A 15,190-nucleotide genomic window follows, 5' to 3' on the forward strand; every position below is an offset into this window, starting at 1 on the left:
GAGTGGCTTCGTAAGAAGCATTTCAAGGTCCTGGAGTGGCCTAGCCAGTCTCCAGATCTCAACCCCATAGAAAACCTTTGGAGGGAGTCCATGTTGCCCAGCGACAGCCCCAAAACATCACTGCTCTAGAGGAGATCTGCATGGAGGAATGGGCCAACATACCAGCAACAGTGTGTGACAACCTTGTGAAGACTTACAGAAAACATTTGACCTCTGTCATTGCCAACAAAGGATATATAACAAAGTATTGAGATTAACTTTTGATATTGACCAAATACTTATTTTCCACCATAATTTGCAAATAAATTCTTTCAAAAATCAGACAATGTGATTGTCTGGATTTGTTTCCACATTTTGTTTCTCTTAGTTGAGGTATACCTATGATGACAATTACAGGCCTCTCTCAACTTTTTAAGTGGGAGAACTTGCACAATTGGTGGCTGACTAAATACTTTTTTTGCCCCACTGTAACTATGTGTCCAGTAACCCTGGATAACAGGACAGGACCACATTAGATGGTAAAAAGTGCCACTAGTACCATCACATCTGGGGCAGGCTGGGATATATTTTGGCCAATATTTAGATAAACATATAGGGGTTAAGTAGGATCTATGTTCTGCAATTTAATAGAGTAATAGTGCCAAGCACTACAAATGGAAGTCCCACTAAAATGTGATAATTGAATTATGAGTCCAAAGTGCTGGAACTCTTTACACTTTATGTGAGCATCTATTCACAAAGAGAAGCCCAGCAGTTGTTTTATGCAGGCACGTCCACCCTCCCTGTAATAGGTAGTTTAATTGTCATTTCATAATCATGAGTGACAGATCTTAAGGTATTTAGTACAATGCCTTAATAGTTCAACACTGATGAGATTCATCAAAGAAACAAATAACGTGTAGTTACATGGCCAATTAAAGATAAGAAAACTATTACAAATCCAGAAAGGTAATAAACATGTTGGAGAAAGTAATTAACATTTAGGGAAGATTGTGATCAGTTGGGTAATTAGCATACAGAATGAAAATAAGGGAACCTTTCCCTAAAAAAATAGGTTGACCACAGTTCTCAAAATATGTTCTAGAATAGAACAGAGGCAAATGATCTGTGTAGCGATTTCACAGACAGAGAGAAGTCTTTGTGCAATATGCTTTAAGTATTACCTGTTTATATTACAGGCAAATGTATTTAATTATTATGATTATTATTGCAGCCCACAGTTTTGATTTGAGTTTGTTCTTTTGTAGACTAGAAAAGTCATGAACATTTTTCAAGGTTCTTTGTATCACAAATAGCATGTTGCAGAATACAAGAGCCTATGTTTCGTCAGATTAGGTGACCCGTCAGATTTCATAACGGAAGTGACGGTCCGTCATGGCCATCTTGGTACACCCTGCACTCAGCCACACTAAGCCTACGGTCTGAAGTCACCAAGCAGACATCTTTTTACAACCACCGAAATCTTGCATTTCATACTTATTTTTACCACTAAACTGAGCTTATATCGTGAAATGCAGTATTTAGAACTCTGTGACACTGTTTTGATGTTGAATTTTAAAAGCAGAGGCAAGCCTGCTACACGTTTGCTAAACTGCTTTTAAAATGTAATATCAAAACAGTGTCACGGACTTCTAAATACTGTATTTCACGATATAAGCTCAGTTTAGTGGTTAAAACAAGTGTGAAATGCAAGATTTCCGTCGGTGTAAAAAGATGTCCGCTTGGCAGCTTCATACTGTAGGCTTGGTGCGGCTGAGTGCGGGGAGTACCAAGATGGCCATGATGGAACGTCACTTCCGTTACAAGATTTGACAGTTTGCCTTATCTGACGGAACACCTGCAATACATTTAAATCGTAGCTAAACCCAAAACCAAAAATGTAATATATTGCAGCTTACCAATCCTTAGATATAGTGGGTGCCTTGGGTTTCTGATTTTTTTTTCCATATTTTAACCAGATGATCTGGCCAGTAAACATTTCCTAGCTTAGGGTGTCTCCTCTTTTTATGGAAGAACAACAGAGACACCCTTAGATAGCAGCATTGTCTGGAAAGGGTAGTGTTAGTGTTAGGGTTAGTGAATATAGATGAATTTAAGTGTTAACAAATGAAAGCCTAATTCCAGCCCACTTTTAAGCAGTTACAGAGACAAACTTTGTTTCTTTGGGGAAAAAGGTTTTACCTAAATGAATGAAAGCTGACCCTTGTAAGCACCCCTGTCAGTGTTCAATGGTTTATTTTAACCCTCCAATTGCCATGTTTGCTGGAGAGCTTGGTCTGTTAACCACTTCCCGCCCGCCATATGCAGAATGACGTCCGGGAAGTGGTTCAGTTATCCTGACTGGTTGTTATGTGACGTCCAGCAGGATAGCTCGTGCCCGTAGGGGGTGCGGCAATCGGTGATGTGGTGTGACAGTCTGACACACTGCATCTCCGATCGCGGCAAAGAGCGTATTACGTAGGCTCTTTACCACTTGATCAGCTGTGTCCAATCACAACTGATCACTGTGTTTATTGGCTTTTCCTCCACTCTCACTGACAGGCGCGAGTAGAGGAGAGCCGATCGGCTGCTCTCTCGATAGGGGTGGTCTGCGCTGATTATCAGTGCAGTCTTCCTCCGAGGATGCCCACCCAGGACCATCAGGGATGCTCATCCAGGGCCAGTGCTGCCTAACAGTGCCATCTATCAGTGTTGTCTATCATTGCCGCCTACCAGTGCCCATAAATGCACACCAGTGCCACCTATTAGTGCCCCTATCAGTGCCCCTTTCAGTGCCACTTATTAGTGCCCATCAGTGCCGCCTATGAGTGCACATTGTTGCTGCTTATTAGTGCCGTCTATCAGTGCCCATCAGTGCTGCATATAAATGCCTCATCATCAGTGCCACCTCATCAGTGCCGCCTCATCAGTGCCCATCACTGAAGGAGAATATTTACTTATTTACAAAGTTTTGTAACAGAAACAAAGAAAAAAAAAATGTTTTTAAATGTTATTAAAATGTTATTTTATTTGTAGCATAAAAAATAAAAACCCCAGTGGTGATCACATACCACCAAAAGAAAGCTCTATTTGTGGGGAAAAAAATGTTAATTTGGGTACAGCATCGCATGACCGCGCAATTGTCATTTAAAATGCGACAGCGCTGAAAGCTGAAAATTGGTCTGGGCAGGAAGGGGAGAAAGTGCCCTGTATTGAAGTGATTAACCACTTGCCGTCAGGGCAATTTTGACATTTTGCACACACGCATGTTAAAACTTGCATTTTTTTGCTAGAAAATTACTTAGAACCCCCAAACATTATACATACAAAGCAGAGTCCCTGGACAATAAAACAATGGTTGTTACAATTTTTTAAGTAGCATGATATTTTTGCAGCTGTTTATCAAAAACAAATTCTCAGAAAAGAATACACAATGAATTTTAGTGCATACAAACACAATAAAATACCCATTTTTTTCTGTAAAATATAACAGATGATGTTGCACCAAGTAAAAAGATTACAAAGGTGTCAAGATTTAAAATTGCTTATGCCTGTGTAATAGTGACGGACTATGGTACCTAAAATTACCCATAGGCAACACTTTAATAGACTTTACAGGTTATCAGTTTAGAGATAAACATGAGCTATGAAGTTAGAATTTCTGCTCTCAATCCAACATTTGCAGTGATACCTCACATGTGTTGTGCAATCACAGTTTACATATCGTGTTAGAAATCTTATTTTCCTGTTCAGCACTGGGAGTGAAGTCTTGGCATACACTGTGTGACAGCTGATTGGAGGAAAGCCACCCCCCCCTCCCCACTCCACATAGGCAGAGGAAGGAAGGAATGTGCAGAGCTGTACTGTGAATAGACCAGCTCTCTGCTAATCTATTTATAGCACCCACCACGACACAAATTTCAGACTAGTTTTATCTCGGTTGTCTGAGAACTTGGCAGAAGTTATCATGCTGGTAACAAAAGAATGGAGCAGCAGAAAGACACAAGACTTAGGGCTTTGGAAAGAGATAAGCAAACGCTACAGATATACTGCTTAGGTCAAATTTCATGAATCAGGTTTGCATCCACTTTAAGGTAAAAAAAAACAAAACAACCTTCAACCTTTACGACCACTTTAGGACACCGGGAGCTTACTGTAATTCCTCTGTAGGACAAAAGCTACACCTTCTTTATTAAAGAACATTTTCAATAAGCAGAGGGAACTCTCAGTTTTGAAAATGTGATACTCAGCTGTCCAATACCAGTAAATATTTATGAAATATGGCCATGGTGCAGAGTGGGGATTTTGACGGAGCAATTCCCACATCACTGCTAACTGTAAAAAATATAAATTTTACTTGTGCTGTGCTATTTTAGAGTTTCCAAACTTGGTGACAGTTATGTTTTGCTTTTACTGCTCACCTACATGCATTTATATTGCAGGCTGTTAACATAGATGCATTCATTAGCATTTCTTGACATTTATAGCATTTCTTCAAAATAATGAGGGCAAATTTGTAGTAAATAACTCAGCTAATCAAGGTCAATCAGTAAACACTAATGTGAAGGAGTACTTAGGGCACAAGAAAATTCGACTCCTCAGTAAAGCAGAAACATATAAAATACTTTACATATCTACTAGCTAAATGTAACTCAAAACTGACTAAAATTTCTGAATACGTATTTGGCATAACAGTACATTTTGGGTGATATATTTGCTTTCCTTGTTCTGGGTCAATACTATTGATAAATATCACTGTTTATAGATGATTTATATATCCAAGATAAATTAAAAGAAACAATTTGTGCAAATTGTGGCATTAGTCCTAGTTTTTTTTTTTTTTTTTGCTAATCAAGCACAGTGGAAAAGAGACCTAAAATATGGAGCGAAAGACAAAGAAGGTAAAATTCCCAACCAATAATTAACTTGTCATACTTCACAATCACAATCTTTTTTTATTTTTTGTAATTAAAGCAATATGAATCCCAAAAGCAAACATTTATTATATTTCAGTTTACCAGTTCTTAGATGTGATGGCTGCATTAGTTGTCTTTTTTAGGCTTTCTTTCTTCTATTTGCATCTGGTGATCCAACCAGTAAGCCTGTTTATTGTTTTTTTTCAAAAGAACAAGCTCTTGCAGTTACAGGAATGAGACAAACCATTTAACACTGAATGAGCTGCCTAAAATGATTAGCTTTTAATAAATGTACGTAAAAACCTTTATCCCAAAAGGAAAATAACTGTTTGCTGTAATTGTTTATAAAGTATTAGCTGGAAATTGGCTTAATTGTGTTACTGTGTAGCACCCTCTAGTGTGCTAGTGAGTTTTTTTTTTTTGTATAGGTCAATTTTCAGGCTTGGCTTCCGTGTGGTATTGTGATCTGGGCTGGAAGTGGCTCAGAGTAGTGCCGGGGTGATTCACAGGTGGCATCACTCCTACTAGTGTTTTCTAAAAAGAGAGGCTGAAAGGAAGGTGGAGCCACCTGGGCTATTCTAAAGACCCCTTACCAATTCCCAACTTGGATTGACAGGGGGCAGGCCTCCTTAAATACCCAGGGTCAGCCCAGCTGAGGAGTTGTTTGGGTGGAAGAGCTGGAGGAGTGCTAGGCTGTTGGGGCCTTTGAGGGGGCTCCCCAGTTTGGGTGACGAGGCCCTCCAAGAAATCATGGAGGCGTCCTGAACAGGAGGCACAGAAGGAGCAAGAGGTGACAGCAGGAGAGAGCACTGCCAGGCAAGTCTCCTGGGAGAGGAACAACTGGTCGCAGCCAGGAGAGGGTTGGTGAGTGACATGCACAGGCAGGAGAGGACTGGGGAGGCATACATGAAAGGACTGGGAGAATGCAGTCTAGGATGGGTGCAGAACCAGAGGAGTGGACTGTGGTGTCATGGGTGGTGGAGAAGGGCAGCTACAGCCAGAAGGGCTGGCAGGGCCTGAAGATGGGTTACTGAGCTCAGTAGCCACATGTAGGACAGTTACCACCAGGAACTTTCTATTTTTGCTACACTATAGGGTCCCTGCCTGCAAAGGGCAATTTCTAAGGCCTGGCTGAGCCAGTGTCAGGCCTAACTACTTTGTGCTAGCTGTGCCTGAAAAAGTAAGTGAAGTGCTGGAGGAGCTGAGGAGTGATAGTCTGCAGCAAGAGAAGTGCTGAAGTGGAGACTGGAGTGTATATAGTTGTCCCAAGCAAGTTCTACTAATTCTCCTGGGCATGCCATACTTCCCTTACCCCATCCAAGTTCAATCCCCTCAGCAAAAATACAAAAACAAAGTACATGGACTGTTTTATGTTTCGCAGTGTCTGAGAGGTGAATGCGGGGCTGGGCAGGGTGACAGGTGGACCACAATACTCAGCAGTACCGGTACAACTGTATTTACATCTGCTAGTCCATCTAACACTCTGCTGTCCAAAGGTGCCCCTGTGCTCATTCCTCCAGAGTGGGGGAACTCTAACACAGGAGGTGTGTTACTAGCCAGATCCTTAGAAAAAAAGCCTAACAAAGAAAACAAATGCAGCCACTACATCTAAGGATCGGTAAGCTGCAATATATTACATTCTTGGTTTTGGGTTTAATACCGCTTTAAGGTTAGGATGAACTAAACTCTGGAAGCCGTGCCCCAAAATAGACAGAGGCCAAAGGAATAATTACCAGTAGTGCCTGTTGTGTCCCTACAGCTGATCTTTCCTCATTACTGACTAACTATGGTGTGTTCTGCATGGTATCTCTGTGTGGAGGTAGCCATCTTGATAGAGACAGGACTTTGCTTCCCCGTGTCTGAGCTTCCTACAAAGAGATCAGTGAGCAGCACAATAATAACATCACTAAATCTCACTGCAGACCTTCTGAGACACAGCTATCAGAAGCATCGGAGCACCAAGGCACCCAGAAGGGATAGGTAATCTCAGGATGCATGGCACTGGAGAAGGGTGGTGACACATTACTGTACATGTAGATGTTATTGGACAGCTTGACAGCTGCCAGATTCACTTGGACTGGAAAGCCAGGAGTAAAACCAACTCCTGGCAGTTATAGTATCCAGGAGTCTGTTTACACTACTGCGTCTGCAAAAGGGTTACAGAGAAACTAAGGCTCCATTCACACCTAGCCGATTTGAATTGCAGTTGGAATCACCAGGATTCTTCCCACGATTCTGCCCACAATTCCAGAATCAGGGCAAAAAGCAGGACGCTTTTGGGATGTCATTATTTCTTAATGGCACCCCAAACGCTGTGCAATTTTGCAGCGATTGTCGCTCCACAAAACATGCTACAATCGCTGCAAAAATTGCAGCGCAAAATGCTCCTGGCTCTGTGCCAAGATTTGGTACATGCTTCTATGAAGTGTTTTTGGAGCGTCGGGAGGCCCATTTAAATGAATGGTGCTGCTCCAAAAGTGCTCGTTTAAGAAACTCAAAAACTCAAGAAAAAAAAAAAAATGCTGCAGCAGCTATTGCTGTGCTACGCTCTAGTGTGAATGGAGCCTAAAACTGTTCTTTGTCAATTTTCTTTGAAGTTTATGTTTTTAAAATTATATTTTATGTTTATGTTTTATTGAACAAGCTAGATATAATCTTTGTTTTATAAATACACATTTAATATTTGACAAAGGATTCCCAAAGCCACATAGGTTATCCAAAGGTATAGCACACAGAAGCTTCAGGCCTAGTCTGACCCAGTAGCAGCTGGTGGTATATTTCTTTTCAGGGGGGCAAACAATCGGTTGGGTCACAGGTATCTCCCCCCCGTTGGTCGGTCACCAGCCCCGCACTTACCCCATCTAGGTAGCGGGCAGCGCTTTCTCCGGGCGACAGCTTCCCCCTGTGTCTCCTCCTCCTGGTGCTTCACGACGGCTTCCCTAACATCTCCTCCCTCCTCCTTCTCAGCAGCCAATAGGATCGGTTCTCATCTCGGCCAATCGGGTGACAGGTCTCAGGACCCGCTTCCTTATTGACTGAGAGGAGAATCAGGAAGACAATTAGAGCCTAAGGCTCTTATCACGTGCTTAAAAAAGAACACAATTGGAATTCATGCGTCCGGCGCCCATGTAGATTAGGGGGCCAGATGCATGGATTAGGGGGGCAGTGCCCATGCGCCCCATATGGACAGGCTGCCACTGGTCTGACTTCTGACTGAAACTTCCAACAACCAGAAAAGGAGGAATAGATAGATAGATAGATAGATAGATAGATAGATAGATAGATAGATAGATAGATAGATAGATAGATAGATAGATCTATGTACTTTTATTAATCTTTTCTTATATAAATCTTGTATTATTTCCATACTGGTATGCATCTGTATACTTATGGTTAATGTTATATGCTGGTTGCAGTAATTTTTCTGCTTCCAATTACTTTAAATCGATTAGTGGTTAATGTCCCAGGAAGGGAATCTCCTCACAGAGGCCTTGATCTGGGTGATGGCAATTCCAACTTTTTTTATCAAACCCATCCTTCCACCCATTGAATTGAACCCAATTGGTGGCCATGAAAACCTGCTTAGTAATGTTTTTACATCAGGCTTTCTGTTTGTGAGTAGTAGCAATGAACCTGCAGAGGAGATGTCTGGAAAAAGAACTACTGCATTACAAGAAGGGTTCTCACATCTTCAGACTACCAATTGTGGTCTGTGGGACTACAATCAACTGATGTGCTAAAGCAGAGTTTAGATGTAAAATAATAATGAGCTTGTGGGCAAATCCCCCAGAGGCGGGCCAAGGCTGTTACTTAACGCAAATGGGATTTAGGGCAGCACTCCATCTTAAAAGTAACACTTCTTCAGAGAGACACAATTAACTCCTTGTAATTCGTGGCACAGTTCATTTACTCTTTTTGCTCTGTACACTCTAGGAAACTATTCCTATTAAACTTCTCTCTTTAGAGCAGCATTTATGAGTCTGTGCCATGGAGCGAGTACAGTTACCAGCCACCTCAGTCCAGTGACACTGATCCATATGTTACAATTGAATCCCAGGAAGCTTGACTCCATATGTAACCTGTGTTTCTATCCTGCGGCCTCACTCCATCTCACGTACAGGCTAGGTCCCTAGGATGCCCCATGCCGTGAGTCAGACCCAGCAGTGGGGTTTTGGTCACTAGGGAAAGAGTTTAAGCACACAAGCGACTTCACTAACCAGAGCTTTCTGTCACCTATGCCATGTCACCCCCACTTCCTGACTGGCAGGCTGCTTATGCACCTTGATGCTAGTACTGTAATCCTAGGCAATGGCAGTATAGCTTTCCCTTTGTTAGCTTGACTGCACATCAGACACTTGTACTGTAACTTACTCTTATATTGTCCCCTGGTGACCCAAGTATTTTTTTTTATACATGCTTTGCAAGCACCTCTATTCTGTATTATGGAATAACTTCAGACCAGGCAACAGAGTTCAATCACATAACAACAGCATCTCCTCTCTACGAAATATAGGTTTCTTGCGAGCCACAAATGGACTAATGCCTCCAAGGAGTAAACTAATTAAGCTGCAAGCACTAAACCACGTTTCATTGCGTGTAATTTGATGCGTAAATAGTAATTGTGCCCGCGCTAATATAATGTCACATATAAAAAATATCACATATAAAAGAGAGATGCCGTGTGAAAATATTATAAATATGTATAAAACCGTACATGTAAAATAAAGTGCAAATATTTATATATAATAATAAATCACCAAGTGCATAAAAAGTGCAATCGTGGTAAGAATTATGGAAAGTGCAACGTGCTAAAATATAAATGCCAAACACTTTCCTGTGACATTTAAGTGTACAACATAATCAGCAAATACAAATCACAAAAAACAAACGTGAATAAATAGTGTCCATAAAATAAGTATTCATCATGCTTCTCCTGATGGGTGTCTGAATCACAACAAGCAAATTGTGCTCTCCCGTGACACCCCACATGTGCTTGCGCTCACCTTTAATCGTATGACACAGTAATTAAACGGTGTCAAAATACGCATTGGGGCCATTCCTGGGCTCACTCAGGATACAATGATGCAAAACACTCCTCACAGGTAAAGCCAAGATCCACATTCATAGAAGAAACAAACAGAAGGACTCCATAGTGTAATATAGCAAGGACATTTATTGGATGAAAAAAAGTCCTCCAGGAGGGTACTCACATTAGATGGGTGCTACAGTGCACCAAACTGTACAGGTAAAAACGAAAGAAGCTATTCGTATGGCGTGCGGTGTGGCATGTAAAATCCTCCTCCACTGCTGACAGCTCCGTCCTACCCCTCCCCGACGCGTATTCGGCACAGGGATCACGTGCCTTCCCTGTGCCGAATACGCGTTTACTAATTACTAATACTATTTATTCACGTTTGTTTTTTGTGATTTGTATTTGCTGATTATGTTGTACACTTAAATGTCACAGGAAAGTGTTTGGCATTTATATTTTAGCACGTTGCACTTTCCATAATTCTTACCACGATTGCACTTTTTATGCACTTGGTGATTTATTATTATATATAAATATTTGCACTTTATTTTACATGTACGGTTTTATACATATTTATAATATTTTCACACGGCATCTCTCTTTTATATGTGATATTTTTTATATGTGACATTATATTAGCGCGGGCACAATTACTATTTAAGCATCTCCTCTCTAGTTGCCATCTTAGAGTAACAACCCCCGCACAGACTGCTGACCTTTTGTATTTATGCACTCCTCAGACACATGAACACCTAAGATCAGCATGGCTCTCTCAATCCCAAGGGCAACTACATGCAGTACTTAAACAATACAAGGCAAACATAACTTTTACAATATACTGCTAGCAAATACATATGCCACATTACTCTGTAGACACCTGCCTACATGCTGAATTGATGGATGCCCTTTAGCATTAAGACCAATGCAGAGCCCATAGCCTATAGGACTGGATGTGAAAACATCAAGGAACAGCCCCAGGGGCGTTGCTAGGTGGCAAAAAGACCAGGGGCTTCAGCCCGAAGTCCGATGCTGGCACCGATGGGGGGGGGGGGGGGGTCGAGAGTGGTCATGGCACGGGGTTTTTTGGCTGAGCGCTGGGGTTGTGTGGTGGGGGGTAAGCTTACTTGCTGGTTGCTGCCTGGGGCTTAGCAGTGCCCATCAATTTTGACCATGAATCTCAGCTACCTGACACACTGACCTACCTAACATACACTGACCTGACATACATACCCCTACCTAACATACACTGACCTACCTAACATACACTGACCTGACATACATACACCTACCTAACATACGCTGACCTACATACACCTACCTGACATACATACACCTACCTAACATACACTGACCTGACATGACATACATACACCTACCTAACATACTCTGACCTGACATGACATACACCTACCTACCTAACATACACTGACCTGACATACATACATACATACACCTACCTAACATACACTGACCTACCTAACATACACTGACCTGACATACATACATACATACATACACCTACCTAACATACACTGACCTGACATACATACATACATACACCTACCTAACATACACTGACCTACCTAACATACACTAACCTGACATACACTGACCTACCTAACATACCGTGACATACATACACTGACCTCACCTACCTGACCAGGAGACAGACTTCATGTGTCCAGGTGTCCTGCAGTTCAGTTCAGCCGTAGTGTGCAGTGTGCAGCCCACGCATCATGTGGCACAGCAGGCAGCCAGAGAAGAGGAGACTGCTTGAATTTCATCGCCTGGACCTTGGAGCTCCGGGCTTTGTCCTGCACGTAGTAAGTTATATAAAGTAGAGCCTGCCTCCCAGTCCCAGCACGGCCAGCAGGCACAAGGCGGTATGGAGAAGACTCTTCTACCTCCTGCTGCACACTCCGGTGCCCATGATCAGACACACCGAGATCCGGAGCTCTTCATTCTGCCGTCTGCCCCCAGCACAGCTCAGGTCACCAACACACCCCAGCACCGGGCTCCTCTTCAGGTTATCCTCATCCCCTCTTCTACAATCATCGGTGCAGTCACTGGCACGTCTTGCCAGATGGCTCCTCCGCTGCCCTGATCTATCTCAGCGCCGAGTGGGGATCTCAGTGATGTGGCGCGGCGGATTGTAATTCCCGCCTTCTGGAGCCTGCAGCGCCTATGATGGACATCACATGTCCCGTGGTCCCAGCATTGGACCAGTGGGACGTCCATCATAGCTCCAGAAGGCGGGACCTGTATGTCATTCGGCCACACTCGGCCGCACCGAGTCCCCGCTCGGTCCCCGCTCCCCGATCGGTCCCCGCTCGTCAGCGACCGGCGGCGCTAGGGGCTAACAATTGAACGGTGCCTTCTTGACACTCGGGGCTTTTCGGGGACCAATTCGGGGCTTCAGCCCCCCCTAGCCACCCCCTCCCGACGCCCCTGAACAGCCCATTGGCAGAGCACAGAAGAGAACCATCTGGAGGGAGAGCAAGGCTCGGGTAAGTAAAACTGCCTTTTCTGCCCCCTAAACATAAATTAGGATTTAACCCCTGCAGGGCAGGGACAGTCCCACTTCAAGGAATGCATTTTACTTTACCTGGAGTCTAATTCACTAATTATCTAAGGATCTTTATTACACAGAATAAATCATATTTGATCAGGTGATATGAAATACATTTTTATATGAATGACTACATTTATCACTTTTATTTTTTTTGTATTAGGTGCTGTAATTCAACCTCATGTTTTGCACTGCACAAAATTTAATTTGGTTTGTTTTATCTCTCCATATGCTTCCTCTATCTATGTATACTATCATGTTGGAGTATTCATCTAAATTCTGTTTTGTATATTCGGTATCTAGACAATTAATCTTTGTGATTCTCCATGCAGTTTAGTACAAAACTAAATAAAATCACTTTTAACTAAAGAAAATTGAATTTAGTCACATGTCCATTAACTGTGAAAATAAAAATGGAAGTTAAAATGTAATGCCAACTAGAACATGTTTTTCCGCAGGCACTGTATTTGTAGTAATGAATGACTATTAATGCAATCATTAATGGTTTTAATATTTGTTTTATGATATGGATTACAAGCCAGCTCACAATAATTTTAGTTTATACTGCAATGTGTTATTCATGACATCTGTGTATATACCGTATGTATGAATCATAATGATAACATGTCATCATGATATCTGTATACATATGAAAGAATAAATGTGCCAGTGTATTTGACCACTTTACCAGCTATGTGTCACATGCTTAATTTAAAGTCCAAAACCTTTTCCTTTTAAATTTCATATTCAGGGATTGAGGTGCATAACCATAGTATGTCATGGGCCTCATTTAACCTACCTGGCGGTATGATTATTTCGGATTTTAGGTGCTGAAAGCGGTACAATTATTTTGCATGTAAATTTGGCGTTTTATATTGTAGGTCTGTAAATCTTAACAATAACACACTTAAATCTGTCCAAACCAGAGTCTAGTAGATATCCCGGGTATGATAAAGTTTGAAACATAAAAACATAAATTATAATATAATAAATAAAAATAAATAATAAAAAAAAAAAAAAAAAAAATAGTAATAAAATAAATTTCCCCACAATTCACTATCGCTCAATTCTGCAAGTGTTCTAATTTACTATCGCTGTTTTCTAGCTGGTCTAAAGCCACTTTTGACGTAAAGGGACACTTTTTGGTTGCTATGGACAATCTCCAGTTTCCAGGCAGAAAGAACGGTATATATCATATAAAACTGCATGCAGGGCATGGGCCAAAGCACTGGGGACAAAAGGGATGTGAAATCATTTCATACAGTACTGTAATCTGTAAGATTACAGTACTGTATGTGTTATGATTTTTACTTTTTTTTTAATTTGCCGCCAGGCTCCGCCCCCGTGCGTCGCGCCGCTCGCAGGGAACGGAGCCTGGCACGGAGAGGCTTCGGAGGAGGACGGAGTCCTCGGACACTGCGGGTGACATCGCAGGATCCCGGGGACAAGGTAAGTAAAGCCGCCCCAGGATCCTGCAATGCGATCCTGAGTGTGGCTCGGGGTTACCGCTAATGGTAATGAATTTTAACCCCGAGCCACACTCGGGAATACCGCCAGGGAGGCTACAGTCCCCAAACCCCTCATATACCTACTTTGTAGAAATGAGGAGCTCTATAATCATACACTTTTATTTTTGTAACATCAGCATTGTAATAACAATACACTCAATAGTTATATTTGACAATCTAATATAAGCTTAAAGAGGTGTCCCCCCCCCCAGAAAAATGTTACAAATACAAATAATAGCTGCTGACTTTTAATATTAGGACACTTACCTGTCCAGGGTTCCCGCAATGTTGGCACCCCAGCCAATTTTCAGATCGGCTGTTGGGTGCTGTCGCCGCCATTCCTGGTAAGGGAAACCGGCAGTGCAACCTTTCTGCTTCACAGCTGGTTCCCTACTGCGCATGTGCGAAGCGTGCTGTGCTTTCTAATTGGCCCGGTGGTGGAGGAAGGAGGGGGGGGCGAACTTCCGAGGGACGACGCCTCTGTGCCGTCTCCAGAAGTTGGGAAGGGGAACCTGTCAAAAACAGGTAAGTGGAAGTTACACTTTTGAGTGGAACACTGCTTTAAAGAAGCGTTGTGCTGGAGGAGTCTGAAGCTTTAGAGACTGTGGATAGAATTTCCAATCAATTACTCTTTTACTTTATTTCTGCTATTGATCTGGGCATCCCATGTTCCCTTTACCCCATCCAAGTTTAATTCTTAAATAAAACAACAAAAAACAAGCTGATGGACTGTTCATTGTCTAGTGGAGAGTGACTGGAAGTGAATGTCAGGCTGGGCAGGGTGACAGGTGGTACTATTACACCCAGCGGCCCCCCAGGGGTACCAATACATTTGGAGGTCCCGCTGAGATCCATCTCGGCACGGGTAACCTGCTAGTTATTGCCCCTGGAAACAGAGAGAGGGGGACTCAGTTTGTTTGACTATCATTGATGATTCAACTCGGGGTAACGGACTTGTGTGTTGCCTATGTTTCAATGTTTAACAAGTGCTGTGGTCCATGGCAACCAATAAGGACTGCCATAGTTACTGTTCCTGCAACCCAGTTACCCCAGCCAGTCCTTGGACAGACACTTGTATCCATCCTGCAATTTGCCTTGTGCCATCACCCGTAGCAACCACAGCGTTTTTTCGGCGTGAACATTCTACACTGGATTACAGGAATCTTGAACTTTGCTCCAAACTCCT

Source organism: Aquarana catesbeiana, linkage group LG06 (assembly GCF_042186555.1).
Source record: "Aquarana catesbeiana isolate 2022-GZ linkage group LG06, ASM4218655v1, whole genome shotgun sequence".
NCBI classification, from domain to species: domain Eukaryota; kingdom Metazoa; phylum Chordata; class Amphibia; order Anura; family Ranidae; genus Aquarana; species Aquarana catesbeiana.